At 39.6% G+C, this 24,793-nt stretch overlaps 1 long non-coding RNA gene across 1 annotated transcript; it reads right to left on the bottom strand.

Annotated features, from left to right (window-relative positions):
* Positions 1-1,730: 1,730 nt before the first annotated feature.
* LOC144588975 (uncharacterized) lies at positions 1,731-24,793 on the bottom strand. Its single transcript, XR_013544771.1, has 2 exons — positions 10,276-24,793; positions 1,731-10,049 (listed from the first exon to the last, which is right to left on the bottom strand). It is a non-coding gene; the product is annotated as an uncharacterized LOC144588975 (long non-coding RNA).

Raw genomic sequence — 24,793 nt, 5'->3', positions numbered from 1 at the left:
GTTGATGTTAACTACCTGCTGTACTATGCCTGATAAAATTAGTAGAAGCTATAACTGGATTATACATATTTGATAAGATTAGTAAAAGCTATAACTGGCTTAGGTATGCTAGGTCAAACATGCTTGGCCAGCAAACATTCCTTGACTTGCGCAGTTAGCCATCAATAGTCTCCTGTCTCTACATGACGGAAAAAGTATAAGCTACTTCTCCATATTATGTAATTGTGTGGATACTGTATGCCAGTTGGTAGCTTTTAGGCAGCATTTCACTATTACTGATAAGAAAGAGTATGAAGTTTCTGGAACTCTGTTGCAAGTTTGTGCTTCCTTTGTCTCTATACTGGGTTGTACCTTTGCTGGTAAAATAAAGTTTAATTTTGCTCAACCTCACTCACTTCTTTGTTGCTTCTACCTTCACTGTGAGAATGATCCTCCAGTGTTAATTTTGCTACAACAGACATCCTCTGTTACCCATGGTGGAGGACAGTGATGAGAACAATTCTGAACTCTTAAAGACTTACATGGGAAGAGTAAAGTATCCACTCCCAATCTTTGGATTTGAGAACTGCCCCATAGTGGACTAACTGAAGAGGGTAACTGGAGGCTTTGTGTTGTTAGAGTAGTCAATAGTTATTTCATTGATCTGTTCATTAAAGCTGAGTTGCCGCCTAGAGTGGTCTTAATCGACTAGATAGGCGGGATATAAATAAATAAATAAATAAATAAATAAATAAATAAATAAATAAATAAATAAATAAATAAATAAATATCTTGATTCCAACCCTTAAATACCCAGACTAGTGGATCCCTTAAAGGGGGCCCCTTTCCATGGAGGATTTTGGGGCATGTTATACTAATACAGAATAGGATGTTTTAATGTTGCAGCAGCCTTGGTAAAACTGCTCTGCTGAAAGTTACCTAAGAAATGTATTAAATAAATAGCTAATAATTAGTTGTCTTGATAGAAATCCACATAAACATTCCATCTGAGTGGAAAGTTTCCCTCTCTCACTCTGGGTGGCAAGCTAAGGAACCAATAGTTCGTTGTTTGTGAAACTCATTTTATTAATTCCGTAAAAAAGCTTCTGAACCAGATACAGATTACATATGGCTGTTTTTCTAATTTGCACAAACCCAGTGGCCACTATAAATATGACTATAGCCAACAGATATTTTTCACTGCTCAAATATCTATACTAAAAATGCAAACGGTCTTCACATTGTTTTTAACTGCCCTGTCTTTCCCTCAGGGCAGCTTGGGAGCCGAATTTGTCAGGGTGCTGACAGTTTATGTGCCAGAGATCACAGAACTACAGTTCCCAAGGTTTCCTGGTAATGGAAGCACAGCCATAAAAGCAACCATTGGCTTTTGACTCTTCTGATAACACAAAGTGTTGTTACAGTATAAATGCTTAAGGCAGTTCCTGGTGTAGCAGCATAAATCAAGGGGATGTTGAGTGGCGTCCTGTTGATTTAAGAAGAGGTGCAGAGGCTTAGCTTAAAGTAGCAGGAAGCCTCACAATTTTTTTTAAAAACAAAAGTAAAAGTAAGAATAATTGAGGATCCTGTAAAATATTTCAATTTTTTATTGATTGTAGGCAATTATCCCTTAATTGCATATTTAAATGAGATATTAGGAGGTTTAACTAAGCCTTGCCTCTTAATTGCTGCTGCACACTAGGTGTCACAGATTGTGTTTATTTCATATGTTAATTAAAGAGAATTGGGTATTTTATTTTATTGACTAGCAGGCTCTCAAAGGCTGTATTGTTTAGGACAACGGATGTCTCAGTAGTCTATAGCATGCCGGGTGTTAATCTATTCATTAGAGAGGTTTGTGGCATGAAATAGAAGGTGCATGCTGACTGTGTGTTCGCAGAATGTACGCTTTGTTCTGGTAGGAAGGGTATACTCACCTGGATCTTTCTGAGGCCCGAGCTATATGGCACATATGGTTGCTCATTTGCTTTCCCTAATACTTTTTTTAAATTGAAAAACAATCAGAAAAATATCATTAAAATGGAATTGTAGCAGGGTGAGTGAGATGTCTAGCCCTTTGAGCTCATCCACACACCTTAAAGTTCCTCTCTAAGAGGGGGCTAGTCGCCCATTGATTTGGATGAGTTCAGCAGATCCACATGGCATTACATCAGATTTAAATAACTCCATATCTCTTCTGCTTCCATAATTGTTGCCTCATTTGGGAAGCAGGTATATTTTGAAGTCTGGCTGGTTTCAGATCTCCATCTGATTCCTTGACTCGAGTCATTGTGAGCCCGTCGGTGGCGTGTACAATTGGAATTGTCCTGACATCCGCTGTGATGTGATGTGTAGGAGTGTTGTCCTCAACACGCAGGATGGCTAATTTAAGCTGGGTCTCTAAACAGGATGGGGGAGACACACAAACACACAGAAGGATTATTCTATGACCAAATCAGGCAAAAAAAGGGAAGGGAATGAAACAGGGAGTAGAGAGTGGGCAGAGAATGAGAAGGGCAGGAGGAAGGGAGGGGACATGGAAACTTAGTTCTGAACAGAGTGATATTCAAGGAAAATATGAGCCAACAGTGTGATCCAGAAGGGGGGGAAAGGGAATACTATATCAAGATGAACAAATAGAAGTATAGTGGCCCGATCAAGGGGAATAGTATCACTCTATTATGCTTTGGTCATACCTTAGAGTACTTTGATCAGTTGTAGGCGCTGCAATTTAAGGAAGCCAAGAAGCTAGAATGCATCCAGAGGAGGGCAACCAAAATTGTTTGGAAACCCGACCCTACAAGGGAAGGCTGAGAGAATGTGGCATGTTTAGCCTGGAGAAGAGAAGGCTGACAGGTGATATGATAGCCAACTTGAAGTATCTGAGGGGCCATCACATGGAAGATGAGACAGTCTTGTTTTTTGTAGCTCAAGAGATTAGGGGCAGAAATAATCAATTAAAGTTACAAGAAAGGAGTTTTTTTTCTGAATATGAGGTAGAACTTCTGAACAATGAAGCCATTCGACAATGGAATTTACTGCCTCAGACGGTGGTGGATTCGCCTTCTCTAGAGATTTATAAGTAGAGATTGAAAGGCCACCTATCACAAATGCTTTCAAGGAGCTGGACTTAACTGTCGCTGGGGTTCCTTTCCAACTCAACAATTCTATAATGTTATTATTCTAGCAGTACTGCCTACCTCTGTCATAAGAAATAATGGCTGAAATTCTGTTGCACATTTTTGCATGGACTGTGGAGATGATGTCATCATAAGCAGCAAATCACTGTTTATTTCATTGTGTAAAAATCACAAATTCCTTGGGACGGGAGGAAGAAGTCTTTAATTACCAAAAAGTCTCACCTTTCTGGTAACCTAATTCAATAGTAATGATTAGAGATGGGCATGAACTGGAAAACTGGCTACCCATGAACAACGACAACCAGAAAAATGAACTGGGTTGTGATTTGTTTTTCTGGCTTGTGCCTGGGGGGAGGGGAACCTACTATCTCTGCCCACTCTGACATCCACTTGCCCTCCTCTCAGTGCCCCCAGCACCTCCTTACCTGGTCCTGCCACCTCCAATACTGCTGCCACTGCATCCTCTACTGCCACCACCATCGTCAGAGACAGTGCCATGACTCCTGGAAGGGAAGCTGGACTGCTGTCTCTGAAGATGACAGTAATGGCAGCGGAAGAGGAGGAGATAGCTGGCTCAGTCAGGGAGGCAAGGGAGCAGTGGGAAGGGACTGGGCAGACATTGGTTTTGCCGAAGCAAAACAAAGTACTGAGCGGAAGATATTCAGTGGTTTGTTCCATTTCAGCAAAACAGGTTGTATGAACTGAACCACAAACCAGCCCAGTTTGTGTTTTTTTCTGGTTTGTAGTTCAATTTGTGTCCATCTCTAGTAGTGATACTCTGGAAGCAAAGAATTCTTCCTCCTGTCCAAAGTCTCCCAAGGCTTCCATGTGATGAAAGGAATTAAAATGGGACAAAAGGAGAAAGTCTTTCAGTAAAACTGAAAATCTTTAAGTCCTGCAGTAATTGTGTTACCCTGTTGGTGACATCATCAACTTTCTGCAGCCATAGCTATGCCAACATAATTTCAACCACAGTGTTATAGCAATGAGATACCATTTTAACTGTCATGGATCATACAGCTTGCCAAGGTTCATAGCTCTTACATTCCAGGTTCCTATGTCGTATTTTTCTTTGCAGCATTGGACTTTCCTTTCACTTCCAGGCGCATCTGCAGCTGAGCGTCCTTTTGGCTGTGGACCAACCATTTCATTAGCTCTGGAGCTACTTGTACTTGTCCTCTGCTCTTCTTCAGTAGCAGGTTGGATGCCTTCCAACCTGAGGGTCTCATCTTCCAGCATCATATCTTTTAGCCTTTTGTTTCTGTCCATGGAGTTTTCTTGACAAAGATACTGGAGTGGCTTGCCAGTTCCTCCTCCAGGTGGATCACATTTAGTCAGAACTCTTCACTATGACTTGTCCATCTTGGGTGTCCCTGCATGGCATAGCCCATAGCTTCTCTGAATCACTCAAGCCCCTTTGCCACGATAAGGGATAATATAGATATTAAAGGGCATCAAATTGCTATAATTGTATAATATAGATATACCTGTTGTCTAAGTCAAATAAAAGTAAAAATGTTGACTTATAGACATGAATGGTTGCTGCAGGATGTTAGAGAGAGCGAAAGTTCCATTACAGATGTGAAGAATTATGTTTTTAGAGTATAATGACTTTTACCAAGATAATTTTAAAAAACAAAATGTGTGTATGTGTGTGTGTGTGCACGCACGCGCACCCCCACGCACACAAATGTGCACAGTTCTCATTTCCAGTTACAACACTTTCCCAACAAAGAAGGAAGGGGTCATTTTGCAGCATGGGTTGTGAACTAAAGTCTTGTTCTGGACCATGCAAAAGCTACAGCTTAAGTTGTCCAGTATCTCCCTCCAAAGTATAAGCAGTAATTGGTCAAGGGACTTGGTTTGTTGGGTTTTTCCATGTGGTGAATCTGGATCTGCTTCTTTAACTTGAAGGGGGTAAAAATCTGTGGAAAACAACGCTCATGCCTTGTTCATTTTTTTAAAAATTGGACTGGTAAAATTCATTGTACTTTGAAGGATAGTTCCAATTTACAGACTCATGAGCTTACAAGTAGAATAAGCCTCCATCCTTATCTTTATGTTACAGCAATGGCACCCACATATGATAAGTCTTTGCTGGCAGAATTTAGAAAAAGTCATTCCAATGCAGTGAATATAAAATAAATACTATCAAGGAAAAAATATTTATTTCTTTGCTCCCATGGAATAGAAAATATTATTGAAACTGTTGGACGTCTCAGAGGTCTATTCATGCTAAAATCTATTTCTGCAGTCAAAATATATTTTGCTTTTTTTTAAAAAAATGTGACTGAGATTTCTAACCATAAAGAAAGTCATTTTGTCCAGGCAAGAACTAGCATGTGGTTTGAGGTGAACAGAGATTTCTCGCCTGAAAATTATAGTAATTATGGGTATTTGTAAACAGCCATTTTTGCACTTTAGAGGACTAATCGCATGGTCAACAGCTGGAAGTTACTCTATGCAGATTTGAACCTGAAACATAATAGAACTCACCCTTTGCTTGCCTTTTCACAAAGAAAGAAATTATAGAATGAACAAGACTTGCCAAATGCAGCCTTTCATCCTCTTCTGTTCCCTGAACTATTAACATGAATATAGTAAGTTTTTAAAAGAAAGATGAAGGGAAAGCAAACAATGTTGGGAAATCTGAAGAACAACTCCATGTATCTCATCACAGATTCCAGTGTAGATATTTTCCAACTATCAGTCTGCCTGCAATGCACTCATTTTGTTTTCCTTCTGAATGCTGTATTTTTCATGCTTTGTCCTGGTTCTTATTATATGCTTTTAAAGTAATTTATAAAGCTGTTACAGCACCATGAGAGCCAGCATGGTTAAAAAAAAAAGTAGACTGAGTAGATTCAGAAGACCCGAGTTCAAATCCCTGCTTGGCCATGGAAACTCACTGCTAGGTTGCCATGATAAATCACTCACTGAACATCTCACATACCATAAAAACTCTATTAGGGTTGCTGCAACGTGGCTGTGACTTGAGAACAAATAACAAACACACAAAGGGCCAAGATAATCTAAAATATCCAACCAATGTATTATCACCATCAAAACTGTCTGGGAAATATAATATTTGGAGAAACATTTGTCTTTTCCTCACAAATATGCACACTTGGTTCAATCATCTGCAAAATAATGATGTTTGGCTCAAGGCCACCAAATACAGAGCAATAGTGTATGCAGGGCACATTTAGGGGGCATATGTACAGGGCCACGCCTGGCAGATCTGCAGACTAAATTGACAGAAAAGCAACTCTTGATGAACACACTGATTCAGGCACGGCATATGATTTTTCCAAAGAGGTCCTTCCCCACAAAATCATTAAATCCTCATTCGTCCAGTATCAGGGCCCTCTCAATGCTCGGTTGGAGCATTCTGACATTGGAGTGCTACCACTGTCCTGTGCACTGCCAGGCTTCTGCTGGAGGGCTGAAATTGCAGAAAGTCCCCCTACATTTCTTTCCTCTTTATTTTTTTTTTCACAATTTCCTTCCATTGCAAGCAACAGGAGGGAAATACTTTGGACCAACCTCAGAACTTGCTAAGTCTTTTCTTCTATTGGGATTGTGGTGGAAGATGAGGAGAGATTTGGATCCAGTTTATCTACAGTATATCACAGAAGTGAGTACATCCCCTCACATTTCATAAATATTTTAGTATATCTTTTCATGTGACAACACTGAAGAAATGGCTCTTGGCTACAATGTAAAGCAATGAGTCTACAGCTTGTATAACAGTGTAAATGTGCTGCCCCCTCAAAATAACGCAACACACAGCCATTGATGTCTAAACCACTGGCAACAAAAGTGAGTACACCCCTAAGTGATAATGTCCAAATTGGGCCCAAATAGCCATTTTCCCTCCCTGATGTCATGAGACCCATTACTGTCACAATCCTCAGGTGTGAGGGGGGAGCAGGTGTTATTGCTCTCACTCTCTCAGACTGGTCACTGGAAGTTCCACATGGCAACTCATGGTAATGAACTATCTGAGGATCTGAAAAAATGAATTGTTGCTCTATATAAAGCTGGCCTAGACTATATGACGATTTCCAAACCCCTGAAACTGAGCTGCAACATGGTGGCCAAGACCATACAGCGGTTTAACAGGACAGGTTTCACTCAGAACAGGCCTCACCATGGTCGACCAAAGAAGTTAAATGCTCGTACTCAGCATCATATCCAGAGGCTGGCTTTAGGAAATAGACATATGAGTGCTGCCAGCATTGCTGCAGAGGTTGAAGTGGTGGGGAGTCAGCCTGTCAGTGCTCAGACCATATACCGCACACTGTATCAAATTAGTCTTCAGGGCTGTCGTCCCAGAAGGAAGCCTCTTCTAAAGATGATGCACAAGGATGCCCGCATACAGTTTGCTGCAGACAAGCAGACTAAGGACATGGATTTCTGGAACCATGTCCTGTGGTCTGATGAGACCAAAATAAATTTATTTGGTTCAGATAGTGTCAAGTGTGTGTGGTGGCAACCAGGTGAGGAGTACAAAGACAAATGTGTTGTGCCTATGGTCAAGCATGGTGGTGGGAGAGTCTGGGGCTGTATGAGTGCTGCCAGCACTGGAGAGCTATAGTTCATTGAGGGAACCATGAATGCCAATACAGGTATGTACTGTGACATACTGAAGTAGAGCATGATCCTTTCCCTTTGAAGACTGGGCTGCAGGACAGTATTCCAACATGAGAATGACCCCAAACACACCTCCAAAACAACTACTGTCTTGCTAAAGAAGCTGAGGGTAAAGGTGATGGACTGGCCAAGCATGTCTCCAGACCTAAACCCTATTGAGAATCTGTGGGGCATCCTGAAACAGAACGTGGAGATGTGCAAGGTCTCTAACATCCACCAGCTCAGTGATGTCATGGAGGAGTGGAAGAGGACTCCAGTGGCAACCTGTGAAGCTCTGGTGAACTCTATGCCCAAGAGGATTAAGGCAGTGCTAGAAAATAATGGTGGCCACACAAAATATTGACACTTGGTGACCAATTTGGACATTATCATTTTGGGGTGTACTCACTTTTGTTGCCAGAGGTTTAGACATTAATGGCTGCGTGTTGTGTTATTTTGAGGGGACAGCACATTTACACTGTTATACAAGCTGTAGACTCATTGCTTTACATTGTAGCCAAGAGTCATTTCTTCAATGCTGTCACATGAAACGATATACTAAAATATTTATGAAATGTGAGGGGATGCACTCCTGTGATATACTGTAGCGCCTCACCCAGTTCGCTCATGTCAAATCCCCAACTCACCCATTTCCCCTGCTGTTTGATGCTAGAGAGGTAACAGAAGTGGATAAATCTATTGAGGCGACAGTTAAAGGGATCCAAGATCAGATCTCCATTTCTGAAGAGGAGTGTCTCCAAACTCAGAGGGAAATATCTGGTAACATCCTGCTCTGAGGCCATAAATTGCAGCCTAAATCTAAAGTCTGAAGTCCAGCTGTATCACTTGCACTGGTTTGTTTGGACCTACAAACTGACCTAAAACAAATGTGCCATTTAGGATGCCTTTTTGTAACCCGCCTTCCTAACTTATGAGAAAAATACTGTAAGTTTAATCTTATTTAAAGATTTTTCTTTCTGGGGATTAGAATTTATTCCCCTTTTGTCTGTCACAGTACACATAGGATTATTTCTCTTTATCACCTCTGCAGGTTTTTCAGATTTTTCTCTCTCAGAAAGAATAGGGAATACAGAAAGGAAAATGGGTAGGGGAAATTTTGATACTTGAAAATTTTTGTGATATATAACTGCGTAGAACAATTACAGCAAGCAAAAACAGAGAAACATACAGTAAGACAGAACTGTACAGTACTATAATTATGATGTTTGAACATGCTTCTCCCTTTTTTGTTTTCAACTTCTTAGTTATAATTACTGCAGAATAACTCTTCTAGAGCATATCACACATTTCAATACATAGTATTGCCAATGTTTAGAGTTTGCAATTTCACTGTTAGTTTCCCATTCTATCGAATCTACTGTTAAGAGAATAAAATTATGGACAGCTGTGTGCCTACATTCTCTGTAACCCCTGACAACTTCCACCCTTTTCTCCTTGCTGTTTCCTGGTGCTTCCTCCTGCTTTCTTGTTTCATTTCACCACAGCCCACACTATCAGATTGCTACCATGCTGTGTTCAGCCACACCTCCAATTCTTACCCTTGGTATTCTGTAGCTTTCTACTCCATGCCTTCCAATCTGCTCTTATTCTTAGGTTTCTCAGTCTGTCTGTATCCTTAGGAATTTCATCACAAGACCCCCTCCTGCTGTCATTCTTTCACTCCACTTCCCCACTCTCTTTCTCTCTTAGCTTCACCATAAGGCAACCACATTGTACTTCACTGCCTCCTTCATTAGCTCGCCCAGACTCATCTTTTTTTTTATCACTCTTTCCTTTAATGTTACTCTCCAAGTATCTGCAGGTGGGGAATGGTGGAGCAAAGATGGCCAATGCAAAGGAAACCAAAGGCAACAGTAGGTGGTACCAAGTGATTCTGGCTTTGTACCTTTCCTCCTCCATTCCTGCGGTAACATTGCAGTGCAGCTCCTTAACATTTAACCTCTAAGCATATTGGGGAGTAGGCTCTTACAGTGGTCCTGTAGGCTTCCACATTGCCATACTTGACATTGACAGCACAGTTCTCAAGTCGCAGCTGTCTAGAGGTGTGTCTGAAATATGGGAGAGCAGGACTGCTGATGACAGGACATGGGGAAGATCTCTCATTCATAGGGTCATCACAGGTTGGAGGCGACTTGATGGCACATAACAACAGCTGTAATAAAATATGATGCACCTTCCTTTGAGGTAAAAAAATATTTTCTGGGTTTTAATGAAGGTCTGTGTTGTTGGCATACTCTTGATTATTTGTAACAGATTCCTGAATTTCTGTGGTTTCTACAGTTGAAAAGAAACAACATACATTAGGCTGTTGAACTGAGTCATCTACCTTATGCTATTAAGATATGTCCAATAGTCTTCAGTCAGCTGGACCACAGTATCTTTCCCACTAAGCTGCTTTGTTTGCACAGGCAAGAGGACTAAAACACGATGCGTATTACTCTGTGAAGGTGAGCATTTGCCCACAGAATGAAATCTGGACAAGAAGAAGGAGCTACCTCACCTTGATGGATTATGCAGTATTGATCGTCCACAGAAGGAGCAATTATCTCAGACAAGCTTCTTGCTGATATGAAAGCCACCAGGAATTCCAGTCCAATAGAGAGGATGAAAGGTATTTCTCGGAGGAGTCCAAATGATTTTATCACCTGATCCTGAAGTATGGAATGTAGACAATCCTTGGTGGAAGGGAAAAAAAAACAGAACTCTAGTAACAGACATTGAATTGCCATGGAATTTGAAGTAATTTGCCAGGGAAAAGACAGTGCTTGTCTTCTTTTGCTTCATTGTTTGAAGCAGCCCAAATAGATAGAGGATGCATGTGTTTTTGTGGGAATAGTTGTTGTACTGGACAAGGAACTTCATGTTTTCTGCAGAAAAATAAACAAAACAGCATCTGTAGTGCAGATGTTCTGGAAGGCTAGCATTTTCATGTGGTTTTTATGGTAACACATCTACCAGGTGTCTGATATGCACAGAGACACACCACCAGAGAAATTTTTGAGCGCATAAGGAATGTGGGTGAGACTGAACTACTATATATATATATCAACCCGGCAAATATTTGCTAGCATATTCTATTGAACTTGCTATCAATGTTATATTTAACTTTCCATCAGATATCTTTAAAAATACTGAAAAAAATTCAAAAAATATTTATACGGAAGCAACATCCTTGATCAATCATGGACTATTTATGAAAATATGTATCAAACATATGCAAGCACCCTTTCCCTAGCTGCCACAATTTTTAAAAACATGTATGAATTTTGGTTATTTTCTCTTAAGTATGTCTGAATATTTGTTGCCTGGTTTATTGTCCTCTACTCCCTTAATCTCTTCTCAGATCATCCCAACAGACTCCCTTAGTTACTCTACTTCTCAATATGTTTCTCTCTTAGGCATTACTGATCTTTCATAGCCCATTGATAGTAGTTCTCTTCATGTAACTGCTGCAGCCATCTCTGATAACTTCTCTTCACCTTTGTGTTTTATAGATTTTAGAAGTAAAACATAATAACTATTATAATAGTTAATTTAAAATGTTAAATGTAAAGCAATGTTAAACTATTGTATTGTTTTACATTTTTCTTGTATCTCATCTTGATCTCTAGTAATATAAAGAAAGATATAAATTTAACATAAATTCTCATCAGGCTTGTTTTTGGATTAATTTTTATTCATGTGGGTTCTGTGGTTTTCAGTTTCTTGTTCCTGTTATTGTCAACTGCATAGAGTAGTGCTTGTCACTAAGTAAGGTGATAAATAAATAAATAAATAAATAAATAAATAAATAAATAAATAAATAAATAAATAAATAAATAAATGATCCTTTGGGATCTAGAACATCATCCTTCGACTGCTAAGTTGGAGATAACTTTAGTATGCCATTTTATTTATTCTTTTTTAAAAGTGACTTTCCAAGCTCTTCTTAATGATCACCTGAGGTTATAAAAACCTTTGTTGTTGTTGTTTTTTAGATATAATCCCAAAGCCATGTCTCCTGAGGTACTACAAAAGCAAAGCAACATTTCTTATATATCTTTTAATTATTTTATGCCATTCTTACCACTAGTCTGCCACAAATGGCTTTGGACTAAGCCTGTAGTCTGAGACCTGTATCCCTGAGGTTGTGCTCAGTTTTCAGGAAATGTTTGAAAACATATAGGTAAGATAGGTACTTATGTTGCATGGTGTTTGCATTTAGGGGAACACTTGAACAGCTTACAGAGGCAGAAACAATGAGGAAGACTGGAAACAAGCCACAAGATTTAGGATCTAAGTTATATGTGATACACCTTCTTTTACTGTTTAATGTTTATTAATTTTGAATTTTAGTTGTTGATCAACTTAATTTACTGTAGTTGATTTTTTGATATTTTGTTCTGTTGTTTATTTTATTTTATGATGTCATATCAATTTGTTGTGCTAGCATTTTATGATTATTAACTGTCTTTTGTTCTCTGTTATACACTGCCCAGTGTGGCCTCAAATGACATGATACAAAAGCGCAATCAATCAATCAATCAATCAATCAATCAATCAATCAATCAATCAATCAATGGGCTAACAGATTACAAAGTAATTATTATCATATCCTAAAATATTGTAGCTAGAGACTACTTAGCTACATTGAAGAGTTATATATATATTGATTATATAAATAATGAAGCATTATTATGAAATAAATAGAAAAGTATTTTAGTGGGGAAAAGATGTATATGATATGAAGCAACCTAATTTGTAAACCACAGGTCTGAGAAAACATTTTAAATCTATTAAGTGTTCAGCTGAGTTACCAAGCAATTTATTCAGACCACAACTAAGGGACCTGGCATTAACTTTTCCTGCTCCCTCTTTTTAAACCCTTTCTTTTATACAGCTAGTTGAATTATCATGGAAAGCCAGCTTGGTTGGCCCCAGTGACTTGGTCCGAGCAAAGCTGCATGGCAAATGTTCTGACAGCCACTTTTATTGCTGCATCAGTTCAATGTGTGAGCCAGTGGAAAAATTCTGTTTCTGTTTGGCAACTCTTCCGTACCATGACCTCTCTCAAAATGCAAATTGGAGGTCAAAGGGATGGCCCCCATCCAGGAAAGCACTTATTCATACAAAGGCACTTGAAATAATTGAGGCATCCAGTTGGCTCCCACGGACTTTCTTTCTGGCTGGAGAATGAAGTGTGTTGCCCTCATCATCCAGCAATCTAATGGATGCTCCACGATCCACGTGAATATTGCAGCACCATTGGGATCAGTTAGCCATTGGTGAGAGGCCTGGTGCATTTACACAAGCTCCATGTCCTATCCATTTTTGCTCATTCCTGTCTATCCTTTTATCCCATAAACATGTGATAGCTATAGAATTAGTTACCATTTTTAAGAGGTGATATACTTAAGATTCTAAGACGATCCTAAGGAATGTGCCAAAACTCCAGGGACCATGATTAACTTACAGTTCACCTATGCAGCAGTAGTCCAGTTGTTCTTGGACTGCAACTTCCAGAAACCTTGGCCAGCAATGCCAGTGGTGAAGGCTTCTGGGAATCACAGTCCAGGAACACCTGGGTTGGGAAGCACTGACCTATTGGAATGAACAAGTAACTTAATGTTTACTTCCACATTTTGTTGGGATGAGTGATTCAGCTTTGCATATACAGATAGGTATAAATGTCCTTGCTACAGTTTTAGGTCCACCTTGACACTACTGCAGCACTGTGGTACTTTAATATAACATGTGTGAGTTAATATTAGAGGCCACTTTCAGCTTCTGGAGTTGACATCAGTTACAATATGGATGCCACTCCCCAAATCCTCATATACACAGCAATGCGGCCTGTGCAATCTCATCATCTTACCCCAATGACATACAAGGATCAGCACTGAATCAGTTCTACACAACCATGTGCAGAATGAGTGTGTAAGGGGCCAGTTCTTACCCTCAAAAGGAGCATATTGTTCACTTCTGAAATGCAGCTGGGAAATTATGTTTTTGAATATTCCTTTCTATTAAAAAATAGAGCACATGCAGAAATCTGAACAGTGTGGAAAGGCTAAATTATTTCCATGGCTGGTCTGTATATAAGGGGGGCTACCTCACCCCAACATTTCTGGGGCCACTCTGTGCTTGGTCACAAGCTTCTCAGGGTTACTTTCTTTCTGATCTAAGGACTTTGACTAAGAGGGAAGCAATCAAACGTGCAGTCCACCGTCACCTGTAGAAAAGCGACACCATATGCTGCTTCTAAATATTTGAATCCGGAGATTCTCTTGATTTCAAATTATACGAATAGCAAGTCAATTATAGTGTAGTTTTAAAAAAAGGTTAATAATTACAATACCATTTGCCATATGGTGGCTTCTTTTAAAATATTGACCTCTCTTGGCGCTAACCACATAAAGAGTTCCCAGTCACAAAAAGATCTAAGACCCGTGAGAGTCAAAATAGACAGAATGTTAAATGGCTTTTTCCATTTAATGTACAGTGCTTAAAAATGAAAATTATATCAACAAGGGGGAGGGGGGAGAATTATTGGGATTCTAGCTTTTTCTTCCATGCTGTGGTTTTGAGAACTATCTCCTCTCTGAAGCCTGTATTTACACTGGGGGTCTGTGACAATAGAGTTGCTTGTTGATTCCTCCCCATGCACAGGCTAGAGTACTGTCTGTCTTTAGCTATGCCGCAAAGAAGGAAAGGTTAATTTCCCCCTGCACAGCTGCTGCAGTCTTGCTAATGATTAGCCCCTCACCACCCCTAGGTTGATACTATTTGTATTTTTCAAACCTGCACCATTAATGCAACAATTTTAAATTTTTTATATGAAGTGAGAGTTGACTCTCCCACCAGACAAGATGAAATCCTTGTCTCAGGCAGTAAACAGACAGGGAGAAAGGCTAGGCCCAATACCTCCCATCCACTAACTGGAGGGCTTCTGGCTACCTGCACCTGCTCCCTCAGGTATCAATATCATCAGTGAGACTCTGTGACCCACATTGAGGAAGTACATCTCAGAGCAAGCTACATATACTTCAGTGAATGCAGATCCCCCAAACGGTGGAGCGCTAAAAGACATGTGCAGATGGGGTTTAGCTCCCTTCAGCCTCCCATTCATCAGGAAAACAGTTTGAATGTGGCTCTGTGAGCCTAACCTGGTAATTCTTGTGTTGCTTTCCCTTTTTTTCTGTAGGCAGGCATGTTTTGGAACTTGCGAATATGAGGCATGTAATAGGAAAAAGAGCCAGCCATGTTAAATTTAAATAATGTTCCAAAGAAATGTGTCCTGAAGGAATTCTGCAGATACAAGAAAAATGATGTATAAAATTAGTTCATTTTAAAAATACGTTATTGGGCAATTTTGCTCAGCTCTGCTAAGGATCTCAGAAATTTTTGGATTTACACTGCAATTGCTGATGGTATCTATCTTCGGAAGTACTACTCAGCAAAGCATTCTGAATAGCTGGCTATATTACGTTTGGCCTGAAATAGATAGGGGGATTTAAATTTTTATAGAACCTTGTCTCTTTGCCACTAAATCCCACAAAAAAATAAAATAAAATGTTCATTCCAAATGTTAAATATAATTCAGAGTTTCAATTAAAGTGCTGTATTGAGTACATGTAGTCAGCAGTTTATTCAATGAGGCATTAATATTAACACTGCCATTTAATCAACCTATTTTATAGAAAAATGCAGGGGCTTTTACATAAAAAATTCCTATTTCTTTTTTTGATATTTTGGGGTGGGGAAACATCTAGAACAAATGAACATTGCTTTAGAATAGAAAAGAATCAATTAATGTTTCAGTACCTTTAAGAGATACACTTTGAATGAATTACTCTTCCATCAGTGCGGTAGATTTGTTCATTTCCTGCTGACTGTAGAAAAAAATACTACTGTGCTTTACACTTGTTTGTTTAACTCTCTTTTATAGTATATTATAATGACAGGCAATTATAAAAATGTTATTTTACTATCAAGTGTTCTGGTAGTCACAAGGGGTTCTGTCCCAGCAGCTAATGTTATCCTTGAGAACTCTGAGAAGCAATATATATGGTAAAATTGGCAGTACAATCTTATGACCAGCCTCTACCTAGGTTTGCCACTTCTCAAATATCCTTCCTTTTAAAAAGGCTTGTCTTCAGCCATATAGCAGCCCAAACAGTTTGATACATTATCTTCATTATTACAGTACAACATATCAACTGGTAAACGGAATTCAACTTAAGTTTTTCATAAGTTACAGCCCAAATGCTAAGATGTCACCTCCCTCTCCAGATACAATTGAACTTATCTTTTCTTCTCTTCAGCTCTTCTTGCCTCCACCTCCTGCAGGGTCTCCCAGATAAACTCAGTTCCTGCATCCCTCTAGCCAATCATCTTATTTCTCCTATTACTGGCCAAAATTGGCTAGGGTTCCATCACACAAGCCTTCTGCCATTCTGTGCCCTTCATGTTTTGGACTGCAGCTTCCATAATCCCCAGGCAACATAACCTCCAGGTTTGGAAAGGCTGTAGTAGGTAATAAGAAAAGTAAATTCTTCTTAGTGCCCTATCTCTGGATGAAATACATCATCTATCACTTTGTTATAGACTAGCCAGAATCCTTTGCTTTTGACATAAAGTTTACCTAACTTCTTTTGGCAAACATTTGCTAACTGACAATGTGCTAGGGAACATCTCAGTTACAAGCCTGGTCCTCTGCCTGATTGTGCAATCAAAATGCACACCAGAACTTTTTAAAGTTAGCCACAATTAGGCACAGCAAGTTACACAAACTTTTCACCAATACCAATAGGATGCTGCCCATTCAACTCACATTACCTTCCTTATAACATAAGTTTTCTGGGTGCTCACAAATAAACAGAACAGAAGTGGTAAATCACAATTAAAATGTGTGCTAAAAGACTTCTACAGATACCAAAAATATAATGTATAGGATTAAACTGGAAAATTAGAGACTGAGACTATAAAATGAATAGAAGCATGTGCTGCAGAGACCATTAAAATGGTGCAGGCAAGCCTCTCTAGGAAAGTTCTTTCACAACCAGAGTAATGCTACTGAAAAATCCCTGTCCCTAGTGGTTAGGCACCTCTTTTTATCAGGCACCTAGAGCAGAGGCTCTGAGGAAGATCATATTTTTCAAGTAGGTACTTGTGGGGAAATACAGTCTTTGGAGTTGGGTTCCTCTAATTTTTGCTGGTGCACGGAGAAAAGTGTTGCATTGTGACAACAGGTTTTGAATGGAAATTGTCTCTGGAGCTGTTAATTCAAGGGATAAATGCTGAAGTCAAGGTTTTCTTAGGAGTTACCCTTAAAGTTCATGGGAGGAAAATATTGTGTCTGTTACAATGAGTATTTATTAACATTTGTTGTAATGTGCTGTTAAGTCACTCCAATGTATAGTCATCTAATAGGGTTTTTTGACATATTCAAGATATTCAGGGAATGATTCACCACTGCTACCCACTGTCTGAGTTTCCATGGCCAAGCAGAATCTGAACCCAGATTTTCTGGATCTGCAGGAAAGGTACACATCTAATTCTGCTGGAAAGTGTTGCTTTGCAGGGAGCAATCTCCCTTAAAGCAACCCTTCAATCTGTCAGAGAATTGCTTCAGCCTAGCCCAAGAAAGTAATAGCTCCGCACCAAAAATGCCCAGCTTGAGCATGGGTCAGGTTGGGCTGAAGTGCAATTCCCTGCACTTTGTATAATCACTTGGAAACAGGTAGCACTGGACCACTCTATAAATGGTCCAAAATGCAATTTAATTTTCTCTGCGATCACACCCCTAATCTGATAATCCTCTGCACCATGGGTGCCTCTCATGGGTGCCTAATATTGAGTCATATTAAGACTGCAAATATTTTGGCATTGTCTGTCTTGACTGGTATCCATTCTCTAAGGTTTAGAGGCTAGGTAATTGTTAGTCCCGACTAGAACGAAAGGTACTGGTTTAATCAACGCTTACATAAGTCCCTATCATTCAGTTGATCTACTCTAGTCTGGATTAATCATTGGATTTAGCCCTCAAACTCCAAGGATTTTCCCATCTCTACCTGGAGATGACAGATTGTATACAGGACCATGTTTTAGATTATCTTGCTAATATATCTTTGCAGATGGATTATATTTACGTAATTCCTTGTGTAAACAGATACTAGCAAAAGCACTGATGTAATTATTCTGAACCTGAAGGCCGAACTACATGACAGGACTTTTTTTTTCCTTTGAAAAAAGCCCCAACACAACAATTTGTTTACAGAAATGGTGTGTGACGGAGGCAATACAGAATGTTAAATACCTTTTCTGCTCTTTTTCCCAATCTAAATCATTCCTGGCTCCATTGTTTGTTGAGGGTTGTGAGCTGGCTTGTATATTTTTCACCCATGGGGCCAATCACAGCTCCAACTCACCAAGCAGGGAAGAGTTAAGCGCTTCCAGTTCCACTGCTGGAGTCGATTTCAGGCCATTCTGCAAATACTTTCAAGTAAAAACAATAATGTCAGGAGACTCCGTCATGGACCTTCAGTGAAAAACGGAGTTTGGTCCTGAGGGTAGATCACCATAGGCACTTTTTTTTGGCTTCTTTCTCACACCAGTTTCCCACATATATTTGGGAAATCTTTTCTGACAACTCCCAGGACCTTGATATATTCCATCCACCTGGGTTTTTATACACTGCGTTGCTTGTCAGCTGTGAGGAATTAATTTCTCCAGCTTTGTTGCTGCCGTATGCATTAAGGGCCAACCATCCAAGGAACAATTTCCCCACAACTCCCATATTTGAGACCATGGGTAAAAAACTAGATTGCAAGAATCTGTAACATCAAGATTATAGCAGTAACAGGAGTAAGTACAGCTAACTGCTCTTGCTTGCATCTTCTTTCATTACAGGATTGCAGAGGTGTGCCCACTTAAGCATTTCCTCCCCAACTCCAGCAGATTACCCTTGGTATGCCCAGTGTCACACTGCTTCTGAATTTGGTTGTACAATTGGTTGCATGATCAGTTGTGCAACAGGGACCTGCTAGAGCGGGGAAATGCTTATGCAATAGCCTAATAGGACACCAGTCTGTGTGTTTTGTCTTTGCTTGTATGTTGATGCTTTCTAAAGCTGTCTTAACTTTGTTTCATTATACACTACGGCAAATGTTTATGACATTGTCTTAAGATGTATCAATATTGCTTTGCTTATATGTAAGATGCTTTTTGGAGATACTTACCTGAAAAAAATAATATGCAAGTACTTCAACACATAATGCATACATGCATACTTTCCTGGCATCATGTTACTTCCCTAACTTCTCTTTTCTATATTAAAACAACATCATCCTAGTATTCACCTCTTTTTCTTCTTTGCTCATATAGCAAACCTCTCCAAAGTTTGTGCATGTATTCTTTCTTTCTCTACTTTAAAATAAAACTCCTTTCTGTTCTGTATTACAGAGTCTGAGAGTAGGGATTGATGCCTTATGCTGTTTACTTCAGGTACAGTGGTGAAATGAGTGCACATGAATGTTTTTTTGCCACCGAACTGACAATCACTAGTCTGGATTGCATCCAGGCAAGAACAGATCAGGTTGTGTGCTTCCTCACTTCATGTCTGTAATGCTTCAGGGAGGATGACAATTGACCCACTTGGCCTGTTTCTGCTTCCTCAAGTCTATCAGGGTGGCCAGTTCTTCAGGAAACCCTTCTAGCATTAAGTCATCAGCAAGTGATTGCTTGGTGTGAATTACCGAAGGAGGATGAATATCAGCCTTCCCAACTGAGCATGCCATGCAGACATGCACTAATGATGTACTGTACGTTTTCAGAAGGTTTCTACAGGGACACTCTTTTGAGCCCTGATTTTTATGTAAGGGTTGAAGATCTCTCCTGTTAGTAGACATTCTTCTTCCCTGACCAATCCTCAGTTTGCAGCCTTCGTTGGCTGCATGTGGAGAAACGAAGTTTGCAAGCAGGATATAGGTCTGAACATTTTAATGGGCTTCACTGGTGTGCCACTGAAGGAGCTCTTGCATATGCAATGAGGGATCAAAGGACTTAATGCAAGTGTAGTCTGCTTTTTTCTTCTATGCTCTGAGGAAGACAGCCGTTCCTTGGTGATGTTTACTAGCTTTCATTATCTCAGCCCGAAGCTCTCTGGGGCACACTCCGGTCTCTCAATGTGTCCTCGTTTAACGGCTCTCCTTACCTTTTGCTGCTTGTATTCCGCTAACCAAGTGATGGCAGAGATGTGAATAGCCAGCCTTAAATCATTCTGTTTTTCCCAAGTTCCTCTGCAGTTTTTTGATGGAACATATGGCAATGTTATGTCTATTTGAAAAAGCCTTTGCATCATATGTTTATACAACTGCTCAATGTCCCCAGACAAAAATTCCTTTCTTGTTATTGCCCATTTGCTGACTAAAGGAATTATCTTCTTCATGTATTCTGGTACTTTACCTTCCTACCTTACATGTTTAATTATGTAGCCCTCAGTCCATAACACACGTGATTAATTCACTATGTAGTGCTATACTATCGGTAATTTTTGTAAACCAATCCTGTTCCTGATGCATTTGCTGATTTTCCTGTTTATTTAGGTGCATGTAGAAAACTAGCAAGTCCATTATACTTTTTAAAAGTCTCAGATCTTAACATTAAGACCCATCATATTTTCCCTGCCTACTTTAATTATAAACCCATTTATCCTCTCACTTTACTTTTTGTTCCCTTTTCCATTTGCATTTAGTCCTCTTTTCTGTTAACCCTCAGTAGCCCTGTTCAAGTCCTGTAGAATTGAATAAATGCATGTGAAGGAAGATAACACTAGAAATACACCCTCTCTTCTACCACCTGATGCCTGTGGAAGGTGCTGTTCCAAACAAGAAAGCTTCCTGTGTCGTTTGAGGTTCTCCTTACCACTTGGAAGGCTGGGAAATCAGTATTTTCTGTTGTGGATAGAGGAGAGAGACACATTTTCAGCAAGTCACTCTCCACAAGAGGAGAACAGTCGAAGAGGAAACAAAGAACATAGTCAATTTAAAAAGAGAGAGAAAAACCCTGTGGGAGGGGGAGAACACACTAGAAGAGAAGAATCACAAAGTGGAGACAGAAAGAGAACTCTGCATGATACTGTAGCTCTGTTCTGGGTGAGAAAGAGAAGGGAAAAAAACTAGGCAGCAGCTTGTCAGCAAAGCATTGGGTCATGTATTTCTGGTCTGTCTCTAGGCAGTGGTGACCTATGATTTGTGGATTCCTCCTTGCACCAAACTGATAATGTGAAAGACAATGTGTGCATACCTGTACAAAGGGAAATTGTCTTGCACCCAGTTTTGTCATGTGACACATATATTTGCCTCCTCTATTAATTTTTAGTTCCTTTCCCTTGTGTTTCTTCCTTTTTCCCTTGCCTTTACTCACATACTCTTTATGGGTATCCAGTTAAATATTGTTTAACACCTTAAGAACTTTAAAAGATGAACAATTGCTCTAAGTTATGGAGGAGGTAGAGGGCAAGTAAGGGGACCATGGTAGAGATGCATACTTGTATGAGTATGCATGGTATGAGTGAACAGACATTGTTCTCCTACTTCCAGAACCCAGGGTCATCCTGAATTCTAAAACAGAGTTCAGAGAATGAATCTGTTGAGTGGCAGAAATGAACTTCCTCTGGCATTAAACTCTGGCTCCACAATCAAAGCAAGATGAAAACTGACTATGTCTTCAAGAGGGGCCAGAAAAAATATTAGAAAGCCACAGAAATCATCACTGTACTAATCAGGACAAAGGAAACTTCATATGGATTGTGGGGGAAATATTTACAACATCAGCAGAGTCAGATAAATTATTGAAAAAAAACTATATAAACTATGTTCCACCTGGAAGAGTCCTATGTTTGCAGGTAGGATCTACTTCAAAGCATTTGAGAAGCACTGACCATCACTCACTATTACAGTAGTTATGATGCCTGGGGTAAATTGAAGTTGTAGCACAGTAACATCTAGAGAGATTCCATTCACTCTAGAGAGACACATATTTTCCATTTCCATAGGAGTGGAAGATCTCCAGTACACCTTTATGGAGCAGGTTGGATTGTCCCATATGCATTGCTGGAGAACATCTGTGACTAAAATTCTTAAAGAACATTGTATTTGCTATCGTAAGAAGACATTAGTAGTGTATGAGGTTGGTGTGCTGTGATATGCTTTGGTTTTGAAAAGTATTGTATACCTGGGTTATTGGGGTTTGTATTTTGTTAGTGGGACGTGGTGGCGCTGTGGGCTAAACCGCAGAAGCCTGTGCTGTGCAGGGTCAGAAGACCAAGCAGTCGTAAGATCGAATCCACGCGACGGAGTGAGTGCCAGTCGCTCGTCCCAGCTCCCGCCAACCTAGCGGTTCGAAAGCATGCAAATGCGAGTAGATTAATAGGAATCACCTCGGTGGGAAGGTAACAGCGTTCTGTGTCTAAATCGCACTGGCCATGTGACCACGGAAGATTGTCTTCGGACAAAACGCTGGCTCTATGGCTTGGAAACAGGGATGAGCACCGCCCCCTAGAGTCGAACACGACTGGACAAAAATTGTCAAGGGGAACCTTTACCTTTACTTTGTATTTTGTTAGGTTCCCTTGATTAACTAGTTAAGTAAGTGTAGACAATTTCTGGCCAGAAATAGAACCTGACTGGTAGAAATTGTGACTTACTATGAGTGTGAAGAGTTAAGAACAAAAAAAGAGATGGTGCAAAGTAGATAAATATGCATGAGGAATCAGGGAAAGTTGTATATAGAAGTTCTCCTTCCATTCACATGGAAATAGCTCCTGCAGCCCTTGTAGTTGCAATCTAGTCAACCACATGTTGGCATTATATCACTACATTTTGATCTGTTTGGTCACAGTATGCACAGGAAATAACCTACTTTTCTCACTCCCCACCCCCTGCTTTTAGCTGGTTGGGAAATAACCTGCTTCTCTTTGCTTGTGGGTGGTCATTAATGCCGGTTTTTTATATACACAAAGTAGGGGTACAGGCACCATGTTTCAGCTCCATGTTTCTCCTTTTCTTCTTTTTTACAATTAATTTTTGGTAAGTGACATAGCACTTAAGTGACACGGCACAATAATGGAAATATTTTTTAAAGTATAAGTACAAAAATATTTTCCCCACTTCAAAATATAATGGAGAGTGCCATCCGCAGTCACAACCATCTCTACATGTAGGAAGAACACATTTCCAATTCCACATTGGAGAGATCTAGGCAATTGCACAGCAAGAAAACCATGTTTATTTGTACCCATTCTAATTGTTCCAAATAAACAGTAGGCCCTAACCCTAAATCAATCTGGAATGGATTGCCCCCATTATGGATGGGCTGCAATGCTCTGACAAGAATGTCATGTACTCACCATTTTTTAGAGTGATCATGACCATTCCAGCAGGAGGCTATACAGCGAGATAAACTCCCAGGTAACCAGCCTTTTAATTTGCTCATCTAGCCTCTTATGACAATGTAAGGATAAAACAGATGAGCATTTTCTATCAAATGTTTAAATGCCAAATGCCAGGAGTGTCTTGGTTGTATACTTATAAAAAAAAATATTTTTTTATTTCTGTGTTATGGTATGTGAATGCTTATATGATAAATATTTTTTTAGAGAAATAAAGTATAAAATAAATAAACTAGTCCTTACCTGCTGGCCCTTACAGCTACATTGCTGGCATCTTATACACATGGAACATCAGTTAAAATTAAATTATTTGAATTTTTGGATGCACAGCTCAAAAAGAACAGAAAGACATTCCTGCTTATTTCCACTGAAAATATATTTTCATGTTGCGCTTTTATCAATGACCAATGCATGGAACTTATACAACTTTGCAAGGCTGCCTACTAAAAATGCCTTTATATGTTTTACATAATGTATAGCTTAATCATTTGACCCTAGCAACCTCTTGGAAACAGAAGTATTACATTAGTCAGTCCAATGGAAAAAAAATATTACTGGACCTAGGCAAAATACTTTATATGGAAAGCTAAGCTGTCAACCTGTGGATTCTGCTAACTTAGCAAAAAGAAATAATACAGCCACATTTTTATCGCAGTGCAAAACTAGCTAAAAGCACATATTTTGGGTTTTTTTTTTTAAAAAAAGATTCAAGTTGGATTTTATCAAGATGGCTACATTACCACTGTCCCACAACAGTAAGACTACTTCTGGTATCTTAGGGATGTGTATCCAAACCAAAGCCATAATTAGTCATTTTGGTGTCTGGGGCTTTGTTGCCCCATTGGTTAAGATTGAGGCATATGAGATCAGCACATACAAAGAGAAGACCAAGGAATGGGGAAGAACAACTTGATCTGAGCATTCAATAGCTATGTTGGTTTTTTGCTGAGACCACCTGTTTTGTATTTCCTATGACTTCCTGAAGGTGGTATATGTAGTCAGGATGACCAGATTTGCATCCTTCCAGTAAATACCAATTGGCAGGTATGTTCAAACCACCAGTAAATTTGTATTCTCTCTGAATTTCGATGCTCTGGGTCAAAGCCCCAATTGCTCTAGTTTAGTTGCAATGCCTACCTGGACTTCATTAGTCCTATTCAGACATTATACCAGAATCTGAGGAGCACAAAAAGGGATGTGGCAAAAGGAGTGTACATAGAAGCTCTCCCCCATATCCCCGCCCTATCCATATCTTTATGCATTTAATTGGAATCTCTGCAGTAGAGCTTCCAGATGTGTTCACCTGATTGTGCTTCTAGGCTGTGTTGTGTCAAACTTGGAATGATCTGAGAGACATCCTACTAGGGTAATCCTGTAGGGGTGTGACTTAGGTGTACACACCTGCTCCTGCCCAGATTCAGTCATGATGCCTGACTAGGACTACTCTCAGGATGAAAATCTTGATGTAACCACAATTACAATAGACGTCTTAGGGCTTGGACTTGAGGGATTCTAACACTAACTCTGCAACCCAGATGCTCTCTAGTTTTATCATAGTACAATTCCACATCTCTCCTAAAATCTTCTG

The sequence above is a fragment of the Pogona vitticeps genome, chromosome 4 (genome assembly GCF_051106095.1).
Source record: "Pogona vitticeps strain Pit_001003342236 chromosome 4, PviZW2.1, whole genome shotgun sequence".
Classification (NCBI taxonomy): Eukaryota; Metazoa; Chordata; class Lepidosauria; order Squamata; family Agamidae; genus Pogona; species Pogona vitticeps.
Note: the sequence above shows the minus strand (reverse complement) of the source record. Positions and strands in the feature narration are given on the sequence as shown.